The 14,759-nt window shown below is 41.0% G+C and overlaps 1 long non-coding RNA gene across 1 annotated transcript in view; it reads right to left on the bottom strand.

Moving 5' to 3' along the window:
* Positions 1-14,759, bottom strand: part of LOC120400942 — a 114,147-nt gene that overhangs the window by 57,244 nt on the left and 42,144 nt on the right. The gene's annotated exons all lie outside the window — the stretch shown is intronic.

Raw genomic sequence — 14,759 nt, forward strand, 5'->3', positions numbered from 1 at the left:
TTTGCCGCCCCAAGCAGCCAAAAAAAAAAAAGCTGCAATCGCGATCTGCGGCAATTCAGCAGGAGGTCCTTCGCTCTGAGCGGGAGTGAGGGACCCTCCGCCGAATTGCCGCCAAATACCTGAAAGTGCTGCCCCGCTCCGGAGTTGCTGCCCCAAGCACCTGCTTGATAAGCTGGTGCCTGGAGCCGGCCCTGCACCTCTTTTTCAGACAGGGGAAGCCATAGCTGAATTTCTGCCTTAATTTCATGAGGAAAGTGGTCAGATCTTTGTACAGCTTGTTTAATTGCCTCTGTTTCAGGATTCTGCTGGGGCTTTTGAGAGTCTTGTCCCGGTGTTGTGCCAAGCCATCTCCCATCCCATATATCACTTCCAGCATGAACACTAAAGGGTGAAAGCTTACATTCTCTTTTCAGAAGTATTCTTGCAAGTAAAACTCCATCAGGTGAATGCTCTTGGAAAGTGAACCCTAAAGTGGCAGGAGCATGGTTGGAGTTAATCCATTTTTAAATTCAAGCAAATACTCATGGATATTTTTTGCAGTATTAACTCGACTCTAGTTACCTACTGAGATGAGAAACATTTCAGACTGTCTTGCCCATTTAAGCTCCAATAGCCTATTCATTTCCTATCACCTTAAATTCAGTGCTGCTTATTTTTTCTGCCTCTGCATTCAAACCATTCTATCAGCATCTCACAGGAGTTTGGGAATGTATTGGGTTATTTCAAAGTAATTTTGCTCACAACATTCCATTACTTTGACTGAATTGAACTGCTCAGCTATCCAAGAGCACCCAAATTACAGTTTCATGCAAATACATATTTTTATCAAACCAACAACATAATAACAAAAGCATACACAGCATTTGCAGCTGATGGATTGCATGGTTGTTATTCTAGCTACACTATTATGCAGTCTTGGATTTGGCTGATGAACTTTTTAAAAAAGGAAATCATCCCAGCATTAATATTTTACTGCTGAATTTTATGCTAGCACTCAGAAAAGCTTTCTTTAATAACCAAACTCTGCTACTGTTTTTTTTAAAGATCTTGAAATTTGTGAGTCCAATGCTCACTTACACCATGGCCCTTTACACTGCTACAGAAGTGTAAAAGGACGTTAATTTAAATGAGAACCAGTCCCTATGAGACTGTGGAAACCTTTACTAAGATTTTGTCATTAGACCCCTATGTCACCCCTGTTCTGTCTCTTTACACTGATCTACCATTGAAATCAATGGAATAATTGTCAAAACTGGAGCTGTACAAAAACTTGGCACAAACCTACTTGGTTGTATTAATTGGCACAAATGGTAAACTCAGATCAGTTCTCAAAGCGTAAACCTATGCCTGGGCCTGTTTTTTGAGTGAACTCAGGTAGATTTATGGTTTTGCACCAAAATCACACAAAAATTGTCAGTTTCCCTCATCTTGATATAAAACTCTGTGAAACTTGAGAATTTGAATGACTTTTCCTTTGATCCAAACAGACCCTTATCTCAGTCTTTCCCTTCCTCCCCATTCCCATTTCTGGTCAAAGAATATACTGAGCAATAGCATTTTGATCTGACTGAATTTTAGCAAACAAAATGGTTGTGTAGGAATGCTCTAATGCAAATAAACTGTTACTCTTCTGTCATGGCATCTCCTGCAAAATCATGATTATGATACCTTCAGCATCCATATTTTGAGACTCCTAAAAATGCAAATCCATTCATGACATATACAGATGTAGTGATCCTCAGCTACTATAAAATGCATGCATGTAGCACTGGAGGCAGAACACGGACGTTTAGAACATAAGAATGGCCATACTGGGTCAGACCAAAGGTCCATCTAGCCCAGTATCCTGTCTTCCAACAGTGGCCAATGCCAGGTGCCCCAGAGGGAATGAACAGAACAGGTAATCATCAAGTGATCCATCCCCTGTCGCCCATTCCCAGCTTCTGGCAAACAGAGGCTATAGTCACCATCCCTGCCCATCCTGGCTAAAAGCCATATCCTTCATGAATTTGTCTAGTTCTTTTTTGAACCCTGTTATAGTCTTGGCCTTCACAACATTATCTGGCAAAGAATTCCACAGGTTGACTGTGCGTTGTGTGAAGAAAGACTTCCTTTTGCTTTTTTAAAATCTGCTGCCTACTAATTTCATTTGATGACCCCTAGTTCTTGTGTTATGAGGAGTAAATAACACTTCCTTATTTACTTTCTCCATACTGTCATGATTTTATAGACCTCTGTCATATCCCCCCTTAATCGTCTCTTTTTCAAGCTGAAAAGTCCCAGTCTTTTTAATCTCTCCTCATACGGAAGCTCTTTTATATCCTATAATCATTTTTGTTGCCCTTTTCTGTACCTTTTCCAATTCCAATATATCTTTTTTGAGGTGGGGCGACCACATCTCATGAAGTATTCAAGATGTCGACGTACCATGGATTTATACAGAGGCAATACGATATTTTCTGTCTTATTATCTATCCCTTTCTTAATGATTCCCAACATTCTGCTAGCTTTTTTGACTGCTGCTGCACATTGAGTGGATGTTTTCAGAGAACTATCCACAATGACTTCAATATCTCTTTCTTGAGTGGCAACAGCTAATTTAGACCCCATTACTTTATATGTATAGTTGGGATTATGTTTTCCAATGTGCATTACTTTGCATTTATTAACATTGAATTTCATCTACCATTTTGTTGCCCAGTCACCCAGTTTTGTGAGATCCCTTTGTAACTCTTCACAATCTGCTTTGGACTTAACTATCTTGTGTAGTTTTTTCCAGATCATTTATGAATATGTTGTCAAAGGCTTTCTGAAAATCCAAGTACACTATATCCACTGGATCACTTTTCCACATGCTTGTTGACCCCTTCATAGAATTTTAGTAGATTGGTGAGGCACAATTTCCCTTTGCAAAAACCATGTTGACTCTTCCCCAACAAATCATGTTCATACACGTGTCTGATAATTCTGATCTTTACTATAATTTCACCATTTTGCCCTTTACTGAAGTTGCGCTAACTGGCCCGCAATTGTCGGGATCACCTCTGAAGCCTTTTTAAAAACTTGGCGTCACATTAGCTATCCTCCAGTCATCTGGTACAGAAGCTGATTTAGGTGATGGGTTACATACCACAGTTAGTAGTTCTGCAGTTTCACATTTGAGTTCCTTCAGAACTCTTAGGTGAATGCCATCTGGTCCTGGTGACTTGTTACTGTTTAGTTTATCAATTTGTTCCAAAATTTCCTCTAAACACACCTCAGTCTGGGACAGTTCCTCAGATTTGTCACCTAAAAAGAACGGTTCGGGGTGTGGGAATCTCCCTCACATCCTCAACTGTGAAGGCCGATGCAAAGAATTCATTTAGTTTCTCCACAATGGCATTATCATCCTTGAGAGCTCCTTTAGCATCTCGATCATCCAGTGGCCCCACTGGTTATTTAGCAGGCTTCCACTTTCTGATGTACTTAAAAAAAAATGTTGCTATTACTTTTTGAGTCTTTGGCTAGCTGTTTTTCAAAAAAAATTTTGGCCTTCCTAATTATATTTTTACATTTGCCAGAGTTTATGTACCTTTCTATTTTCCTCATTGGGATTTAACTTCCACTTTTTAAAGGATGCCTTTTTGCCACTCACAGCTTCTTGTACTTTGTTGTTTAGCCACAATGGCACTTATTTGGTTCTCTTACTGTATTTTTAAATGTGGGATATACATTTAAGTTGAGCCTCTTTTGTGGTGTATTTAAAAAGTTCCTGTGTAGCTTGCAGGGATTTCACTTTTGACTCTGTACCTTTTAATTTCTGTTCAACTAACGTCTTCATTTTTGTGTGGTTCTCCTTTCTGAAATTAAATGCTACCATGGTGGGCTGCTTGTATACTCTGGGGGTGGGTTTATATCAGCAAAGCTACACTGGAGTTTGAAAATGGTGCAAGTTATTTTTTTTACACCAATGGCAGGGTATCTACACTAGGGGGATGCCCTGGTGAAGCCTGTAAAAAGAGGCTCCATGGTGTAGCTATGCCAATGGTTAAAACCCCAATGTGTACTAGCAAGCCCTAGGACTTGTGGCTCCAACGTGGTGGTGCAGCAGAGTTCCCAGAGGCCATTTTGGTTTCCTGAGACACCTCGCCTCCTTGTGCTCCCATAGAGGCCATTTAGTTCCATTCAGCCCTCAATGAGCATAGCAAATAGCTGCTGCATTTTGTCCCTTAGGGTAGATGCACTCTTTTTAACATCCTGTTATACCCAGTTCCCATGTCATTCATTTAAGTGGCTTCAGTGTGGCTCAGTTGGGGTGCTGACATTTGATACGCTGTCAATGAAATGAAGATAGAATGCCTGGCGGGAGTTTGTTCATCCTTCTAAGTTGCACCTGTAGTGACAATGGCTGCATTATTCATCGGTCATTACAGAGAGCCTGGAAAGATTAGGGAGATTGTGATTTCAGAGGAGCGGCAAGTACTTCCAGTTTGCAATTTGGTGTAGTTCATTTTATGTGGTTACCCAAACACAATTCTGAAAAAGGCTTTTCTTGCCACTTTTTTTTCCTGTGGTGGCCTGACGTCATAAATTGGTATGACACACAATTTTATTTCTCAGTATTTATCATCACCGTTTAATATCAGCATCTCACGTCATACCCTTTCTTTATTTGTTTTAGCTTTTTTGGGTAGCTGATCAAAAAGGAAACAGAGTTCCTGGACTGGAGAGGGAATGTTCTTGTATCATGTTGCAGCAGTTCTGTTTGGCAGCTCTGGTTCTTATTTCACTCCCAGCACTTCTCCAAGCCCCATGAGTGGTATTCAGTGACACTTCGGTGACCTTGTCATATCAGCGTGCAGCTGTCATGGTGGCATAATAGCCATCAGAGGTGGTTCACAATAGACATACCAGTTATTTAACACTTTGCACTGAAAAGAGAAGCACTTAACCTTTCTGTAATGTCTTTATGACACCTTTACCTAGCCAGACTGATGCTCTGATGAACTGGTGTCTCCCCACTATGCAGCTTTCACTCCATATTGTTAGCATGGCAGGGAACACATCCCACCTCATTTCCTCCCGTTTTAAGGAATAAGGCCCCAGAACTATTTCTGCTCCTAATAGTATGAAAAAGGCTTCAACAGCTCTTTGCAGTCTGTTCCATAGGCTGCCCCCAAACCTCCTTGCAAGCTGCCTCTAGTGCACCAAACCAGCACTTTTGTTTTTCACTCTGGGCCTTCCAAGGGAGACGGGTAGCAGCTTCACATTTGATTTTCATGGTGATTGTATGGGAGGGAATAGAATATTCCCCTGTATAGTAGGGGAACAATAGTAGCACAATAGTACAGTGATAATAGTAACTGCTGACTTTATGCTGAGCAAACTCCCTGCAATCTCTGCCACTGAAGCTCTCCCACAGATCCTTTCCCACAGTGAGGCTTTTTCACTCTTTCTTTGGATTCCCACACAGGCCTAGAATATCTTATTAATTCTTTGTTGAGATTCACCACTATGCTTGCAGCCACTTGGCACTGCACCACCCACACACAGGCGATATAAACCCTAGGCTTAGTGTAGAGCTGCTTTGCATTGCTGGAGGTCTCAAGTCCTGAACAGAATATACCTGTACAGACTTTGAGGCTTGGGTTTGGATGCCCTGGGGCATAGGAGAACATTCAGGGACCTGGGCCAGCCCCCATGGGAGGCAGGGAGGAAGCACCACTCAGCCCCACTCTGCCCCCAGCTCTGCTTCTGCCCCAGCCTGGGCCCCCAGCTCCTGGCCCTGACCACAGCTCCTCTCCCAGCCCCAGATATCAACCACGACTCGGCCCCTGGCTATGGCCACCGCTCGGCCCCCGGTTCCCAGCCACAGCTCCCAACTGTGGCTCCTGAGGGGACGCGGATAGATTCAATTACTGGTGTGTGTGTGGTGGTGGTGGGGGACTGCATTAGACAGCTTGGACGATTCTCAGCCTAAAATGACAAATACCGTAGATTTTTTTAATGTTTGAAACTAAGATTGTCATTCATTTTCCAGCTAAAAGCATAGAATTCAGAGATCTGTATTTCTCCAGACATAATAGCATATAGCAGCTGAAGCAGTTACAGTGATCCTGCCTTCTTACATAGTTTTAGGTTATGAGTGAAATAATCAACAGAATCTTGAACTCAGATCTTGGCAGGTAAAAAGCCTTCAGTCTGTTTGTGAACATGAATATATCAGCATTGGAATCCTGGACATTATGCATCTTGGGCCCAATCCTTACGTACCCAAAATTCCCATTGACTTCTTTGCAAGATTTGGTTGCTCAAAGAATGTTTGATTTGGCCTCCTTGAATTAATTGCCAAGTTCTTCAGAATTGATTTATCGTGCTTTGCCTATAAGTTACCACGGTATCATATTGTGTCAAAATGTCATGTATGTGTAACTGCTGGGCATGGAGGGTCATCAAGAAACAGTAAATATTATACAAGTAAATTATGCAAGTGAATTCCTGAGACATTAAGGTGTTGATAATTCCAACTGTGGAAAGAACCGTACACCTTCTTTCTGTCCCTTACCTGTGTCTGTTAAGTTTATTATTTTATTTCAATAAGGAGCGATGGTTTCCCTGAATTCCACTTCTCATTCTAACAGTAAACATCTAAACGGCAACTAATGTGCTTGTGCTGATTTATAACTTTTTTCCTTTCTCATCTTCTAAGAAGGCCATGTTGCCAGCTGTTGCAATTTTAACATGTCTTGTGATATTTGGTGTTTTCCATAAAACCCCAGCTCCTACAATCATGTGATTAAAGTCAGAAGCTCAGATTTCTATTTTCTTTTTAAGTAATTTTCTAGCCCTTAGGGTTGCAGACAAAAACTTGAAAACATGTACTCTAAAGGCTCAGCAACCAGAAGGCAAACACAAAGAACCTGGCATTTATTATTTTCAAGCCAATCTCATGATTTTTGAGGTCTCAGTCATGAGTTATGAATGTTTGGGGTTACCAGTGCTGAGAAGGTAAAGATTATTGTTACACAGTATTATGATGGACAGAGACAATCTGCTTTGTGTAACTGCAGGCATCATGAATACTGTAACAGTTAATAATATAGATTCCATATTGGTTTTACAGAACACCAGAAAGGAGAATACAAAAGTTCCATCATGTGCACAGCAGGGCTTCAATTCAGAAGCTATTTGTGGATATGGGTCTGTGAACAACCTCTCTCCTCTGAACATGCCTGAATTTTAGCAATGTTTGTTGCTCAGCCCTATCACAAGTATTGCTGCATAATATCATCCTACTCAACACCAAATGCAGGACAAATGAAACTAGGAGTTAACTATGTATCCGAAGTAATGGCGCATCAATTAAAATGCTATCGTGGTTGTTAACTTCGAATTTATACTTCTCCTTCTGCCCGAATATCTTTCTCTTATCTCCCAAGAACAGTACTTTGGAAAAGTAAAGCACTGTTATAAGCACTAAGTGGAGTGCATATTCTAGTTTGGCACTGTGAGCTTTACAGACATATTATCTTCCTAATTATTATCTCCCCTCCCGCAAGGTATTCCAAAACACCCGCATAATAGGTGTGCTGAGGGAAGGCTAATTTTAGAGCAAACTCATCTTAAAACTATCAGATACTTTTTGGATTGTCTCTACCACTCCCCTTCACGTGGAGACTCAAAGTAGCCATTGCTGCATTATGTAAGTCTATAGCAACTTTGTACCCCCAGGTTATTTAATGGGTTGGTCCCCTTTCCAGCATAGTGCATACTGGAAATAACTGGCCATGAACTAGTTTTTGGGCACTGTTGGGACAATAGACAAGAAACATTCTCCCAAAACAGAAATAAAGACCATTTAATGGATCTTCTATTGGATGGCATCTGAGATCCCTCTGAGTATGGACTGAGCTATCACCAGTCTGATAATTACACCCAGACCAATCCAATTATGCTGACTTAATGCTTTGCTGTCCAGCTGCCTGACTATGACTACAGGAGTGAATCAGGAACAGCCAACTAAAGCTCAGATTGGACAGGTGAGAGATACTATCCTGTATTACTGTTGACTGCAGAGACATATCGGATGATTCTCACTTGTTTGGTGGCTGCTTTATCTGTTGATGGATTTGCCCTTGCCAACTTAAGACAATGCTTATTGACTTAGGTTTCATTAAAAGTAACTCTAGTCACACGTGCACACGCACATGCTTGCACTGAAATGTTCAGAAGTACCTGCTTTTTCTCCTAGACTCACAAATATGGTACAGTGATATGTGCCTTTTGGCCTCTAGGCTGGACTACTGTAATGTGCTCTATTTGGGCTTGCCCTTGGAAAGCACTCATAAATTCATAGATTTTAAGGCCAGAAGGGACCACTAAATCGTCTTGTCTGAGCTCCTGCATATTCCCGGTCACAGAATTTCATCTAGATAGCACTGTATTGAGCCCAATAACTTGCATTTGGCTAAAGCATATCTTCCACAAAGGTATCCAGACTTGCTCAGAAGACCTCAAGAGATGGAGAATCCACTACTTCCTTGGGAGTTTGTTCCAGTGGTTAATCACACTATTAAAAATATATGCCTTATTTCTAAATTGAATTTGTCTGGCTTCAGCTTTCAGCCATAGGTTCTTGTTCTGATTTTATCTAGTAGAGTGAAGAACATTTTATTGCCCCAATATTTTCTCCACATGAAGATACTGATACACCATAATCATGTCAAGTCACTTGTAGATTGTGGCTAGTGCCGAATGCAGCAGTGCAACTTTTCAAGAGATTTCACCCGTGAGTCAATGCTGCCCAAGCTTCACCACCTGGACTGGCTGCCTATGTGTTCAATGAGGCTTTTCAACTAGTATTGAAGCCTTAAGTAGTATAGAACTAATCTGCCTGAGGAAATTGCTGTTATCCTAACTGTCCTGATAACTGAACTCAGTGGAAATCCCACAGTATAATCTGGAGAGAAGAGGATGGGAGGCAGGGCCTTTTCCATCAAGGGTCTGTATCTCTTGAAGTGTATAGCTTGAAATAAACCTCTGACTTCTTTCCATGTAAGACTTTGTTATTTCCCTCTTACAGTGTGTCTGTTCTGTGTGCACTGGCCTAGCTTCTGCTGTATATCAGCATAGCTCCATGGGCTTCAGTTGTATCAATATACACCATCTGAGGGTATGGCCTAATGTAATATTTTACTTTGTGCATTTATTGTTGTATGGATACCTGGATTTCCAGTTTCTTTATTTCCCCTTTGGACATATGTTTGGGCTTGTTGCTGTACGTAATTTATGTTTCCGTTATGTTTTGTTAAGGCATTGATCAGAGACTTTCAGGTGCCATACATTAACGATTATTATTTATTAATAATTATTATTGTTCTGCAAGAAATATTGAGCCACCAGGCAATTCCTTCATTTTTTAAAAAAGTAACCAAATATTTATTATCACAATGGTTCAACTACTGGCACTAGTGGAATCTGAGGTCCTCTCTGTTTCTTGCCTAGCTAAAGTGCGGGCAGTCGCACTGGTAGCTTTCCCACACTGTCTACAATTGCTGTAGAGTCGTCTCTCTGTGAAGCTGAGGGGTAATGCAGTCTCCATGCCAGATAAGATTTAGGCTGTGTCTAAGACCAGACTACATGGTGCATTTAGCAATGAATCATCTTGTTTATATGATCTGAGAGGCTCTGGCACTAAACTGAGCCTTCTCAACTCATTTTCCTTAGCACCGCAGGATGGCACATAAAGGACATAATCAGTAACATTAACTAACTGTGTGTTCCATTCTATGCATCCGAAGAAGTGAGCTGTAGCCCACGAAAGCTTACGCTGAAATAAATTTGTTAGTCTCTAAGGTGCCACAAGTACTCCTGTTCTTATTAACTAAGTGGATGCTTTTTAAGTCTATCTATAACTAAATCTAAGATGATTCTTGAACACTGTAAGTCTGACTTTCACTTCTATCCTGGAGCTGGCCTAAATGGGACAGGGGACTCACCACTATCAAAATGTGTCACTCTCAGGAAGAAACATACAAAGGCACAGCTGGTCCACATTTCTGTTATATTTTTATCAGTGATCACATCCTACTGTGTCCTCTAGGCAGGTCACCATTTTGAGAAGAAATGTGACATGCTAGGTAGGTTCATTTTGGTTTTCTTACTTAAGTGTCTTAATTTCTGACCTAATTCAAATAGCCATCCCAATGAGAAATTGGCATTGATAGATGATGATGATATTATTAAGCAGTTAAGATTTGCTTGGGCAGACAGATTCAGCCACTGCAAACTTTAGGATTCCTTTTTTTGCCATGGATCCAAACTAATGATTCGTCAAAAACAGTGGCAAATGGATTGGAATATCTCATTTGGCCAGGCTGAAACAAGAACTGTCTGCACAGCACAGCAATCCACTTTCACCTCCCACCCCTTCTTTTTTTCTTTTTTTTTGCTCTTCTGACACTTACCTTCTGCCTTCACTACATAAACTTGCCATTATTATTAATGTTTCTTGCTCCTGTTCTTCCTTGGCTTTACTATATATGGAAAGAACAAAGAAGGAGCTCCTTGGAAAAAAAAATGTTATTACTGTTCAGGGATGAAAAACTCACTGCTTCCACGTTGCAGCCCGAACAGTGCAGCTGTACTTCCCAGGCAAAGAGAGCTCAAGTGCAGGCGTGTCATGTGAGCCATAAAATCTGCTAAAGCATGGCAGGAGTTCAGAGAGAGAGTTCTGAATGTCTTGGACAAATGTTACAACAATAAAACTCCTCCGTGAGCACATCCTGCTCATAGGCAACGGCTATGTAACAATTGTATGCTGGTCTTCTGTGTGGTAGATCAATGCTGAAAGGAGCTGCTTATTCCAGAAATGGTGCAAGTCAAAGTACATTATAGAAATGGCTTTGTAGCAAAAAGTCTCGGTGCTGCCCTTGGATACAAATAACTGTAAGCGACAGATGCCTCTAAGCCACAAAGCTTGGATGTGGAAATGAATCCCAAAGTACCCGGGGATGTGAATGAGCCCCTCCAAAACATATTGCCACACCATGGAACTCAAGTGGCAAAAACTGTCCATTAATATGTGAAAGAGGTTGGCTTTGTGTTAGCTTTGGTTTCCCTCTTTAATATGTTTTCTCATTAAGAGTTCTTAAAATGCTGTTGTTTTTAAACTGCTATGTTTCTTTAACAGACCAGGAAAAAAGAAGATTTTTGTTTGTAACCCTGGCTGGCCATATACCTGTATGGAGAACACCTGTAAACTCTATAAGCAATGGAATAAGCTGTCTGATGGAGGCACTAGTGTAAAAAATAGTAATAATAGTTGTTCCGGGCAGAAGTGAGCAGGAACGCCAGCTTCTACTTCAGCGAGGCTTAGTGAAACTTCCTTTTTGCAGCCCCTTTTGAACTTACGAGTGTATTTCTTACAGGTTTACTACTATGCAGAGTTGACACTTTTTGCAAATTTGTCACATGGCTCCTAATATTTCCTTTTGCTTTGCCTGAAAGCCCCAGCTTCTGCCATCTATTTATGTGAGAATCTCAGCTTTCATTTTAAAAAATAAGTTTCTAGCTCTCATGGTTGCAGAGAAAAGCTTGAAAATGCCCTGAGTATGACCTATGGGCTCAAAAACCAGAAGAGAAATAAAAAGCATTCAAGATTTATTATGTCTAACATAATTTCATGATTTTTAAGCTAATCTCCTGATTTGGGGGCCTGCCCCATGATTTTTGAACCATTGGGGCTGACAGTACTATGCCAGTCAGGGTTATAAAACCTTCTTTTCTCAAGGCCAGTGTGACAAGATAAAGGCACTGCAGCCCGTAACGGGTTAACAGGCCCTGGCTGGTCTCATGGCTGCTTGAAGGCAGAGTATAAAAGGAAGGGGAAGCTGGCTCAAAGGGAGGCTAAGGGGTGGTTGGAGCAAGGAAAGCCTGTGGCGAAGCATTGCCTGGTTGTTTTTCAGTTGATTTGGTTTCGGTTTTTGTAGCTGTTTGGTGGATATTAAACAAGCCCTGGGGAAAGGGCCTTAAAAGTACTGAGGCTTGGAGCTTTATTTCCAATCCCTGGCTGGCGAAACTGTCCACCAGCTTCCAGTCATGCAGCTACCTTGTGCTCATGGATAGGAGCCCTGCTAGTGGATGCTGATGTGAAATTGGGTGATTCAGATTACCTGCCAGGTGCCCCATCCAGGCTCTGCCACTTTGTAGGCTCATTTGAGGTTTTTGGCCAAGCAGGATGTTCAGGCCGTTGGTGTTCCAGACTCCGGGCAGATTTCTACCCCTAGGGGGCCACAGCCTAGCTTCCATCAGTGCAACCCAAGCTGTGTATCTGCACATGGTTTGGATTAAGATGCATTTAAACATGTTTTAGTTTGCCGTTTTCTTAAGGAAAATTTTATTAAGCTCCCACCTACCTATTCCTGCTTAAACAAGAAAAGAATGAGTTCAGCACAGCATGACATGCCTGAGTCACAGAGCTGTATCAATGCAAATATATTCCATGAATATCTACTCCGATTTTAGTTTTAACAATACCTAGCTCTTATATAGTGCTTTTCCTCAAAGCACTTTACAAAGGAGGTCAGTCGTATTAGCGCCATATTACAGAAGGAGAAAATAAGGCACATTTTAAATGCATTTGATTTAGCTGTGCTCTCCCCTTGGGAAAAACCCTTCTATTCACTCTCTGTGAACATTTATGTATTCTAGTCTTATTGGTATAAACGTCATCAGAAGCTCAGGACCAGATCCTCAGCTGGTGTAAACTGGCATAGCTCCGTTGGCTTCATGTGGATTTACACCAAACGAGGATCTGCCCCCCAAACTTCAAATTTGCAATTATAAGCACTCATGTCAGAATCCCTGGTATGCTCATGCAATCAAGCAGCAGAAACAACATTGTAATTTATCTGACCAACCACAATGAACCAACACATGTTGGATAAAAAAGAAATACTTGCAGAGAAAACTTTGCCCAACCCCCCTCCATCAAATCTCTAAAATGATGAATAAATTAATGGAAATTGCAATCTGCTCACAGATTTTCCATGAGTAGAAAAATAAGTGAAATTAACTGGATGCATTATTCAGCGTGAATTATTTGTTCACCTCCACAGAGTTGTAAGAAGCTTGTGAAAATTGCTTTCTCGGTTTGATAGTGTGAAATAAGTGTTACCTTAGAGTCAGAGAGACATTGCGCAGTAAGTCTGGATGCAGTTCTTAAATGACCCTGTTAAATTCTATTTTGTTTATGTATGTTTTGAGAATTTATGGCTAGATGTGTTAAAGCAACATGGTAATCTGTGCAAATATGTTTATGCTATATCTGTCTGCTGTGCTGCTAGCTGCTATCCCTAGGCTAGCAGTGTTTTGAGATGGAGTCCACGATAAAGCCCTGGGAAAGGCCATTCAAATGCAGAGTCAAAATCACCCTTGACATAAGAGCAACCCTCTGTGTGGCACCTGCTTATGCTAGGGCTCACTTTGGCCCACAGTGTGAATTATTTAGTTGACGCAGCAGTGCTTTTGTGGCAGTGATAAGGGAGGACCAACCAGTTACATATACCACAATTAGATTATATATGCTTGGACTGTTGTTATCAAACAGAATCAGAATGCCCAGAAAAACCTCACAGGTACAGGATCTAGTTGTAATCCTCTTTACCTATTATTTCATCTTGGAACATCTACCTCCAAAAGTTCCATTTGATTTTGTAGATCAGTCATCCATTTGTTAAGTATCAGAGGGGTAGCCATGTTAGTCTGGTTCTGTAGAAGCAGCAAAGAATCCTGTGGCACCTTATAGACTAACAGACGTTTTGCAGCATGAGCTTTCGTGGGTGAATACCCACTTCTTCGGATGCAAGTCCATTTGTTATCCCTCACACAACAATGAGACACAGGACAGCAAGAGAAATAAAAGTATAATCTACTTATATATGAATGGCACTTACAGGAAAACAGGTTTGTTCTAGCTACAAAGGCCTTCTGCTCTTGGTTTTATTTCACAGCTACAGACACTGAAAGTTGTGACATCATAATTATAGTAACCAGTTTGGAAGTCATAGACCTATAGGATTATAATTTCATTTGAGGAACAAATTGCAGAAGCAGATTAATTCCTAAACAAAAATATTTTAATGTTATTGAGTTTTAATATGAATAACCAGGATAATTAATAACCAATTTGTTTTCTCGTGCAAAACCAACAACAGGGTAGGAAAATACAGCAAATCTGCCTACACTGATTTGTCTCTAAATAAAACCTTTTAGAAAGTATTTCCTGGGATGTTAGCAATTCTTTAATAGTATTAAAAACATTTTTTAACTCTATACCATAGGGACAGTTAAACCTATTCCTATTAACAGCATGCTCCTTTTAATGCTACAACATTTCCAAACACTGGGCTTCTACATAACAACTACTGCATGATAGGCTTGGAGCCAAATCCTCAGCTGGTGTAAACTGGAGTCACTCCATTGAGGTCACAAAGAGAGGGCTACAGCAGTCCATGGAGCTACGCTGATTTACACCAAGTGAGGATCCAGGCCTACTTCTTTTCAAAAAAATGAAGTGATAAGCGTTCCAGTATTGCCAACTTCAGGAGATCAAAGATCATGAGATTTTGTTAAAAAGTTGATGTTGTGTTTTTTAGGTCAGTCTCTTGATTTCTGAACTCTCCCAGATGTACTGGGTAAGGTGATTTTGACCCCTGCTGTAGGAGCTCTCACCCCCACATCTGCCTGTCTCCTGCCCAGCAATGAATCCTGTCCCCCAT

The sequence above is a fragment of the Mauremys reevesii genome, linkage group 3 (assembly GCF_016161935.1).
Source record: "Mauremys reevesii isolate NIE-2019 linkage group 3, ASM1616193v1, whole genome shotgun sequence".
In the NCBI taxonomy this organism is placed as follows: Eukaryota; Metazoa; Chordata; order Testudines; family Geoemydidae; genus Mauremys; species Mauremys reevesii.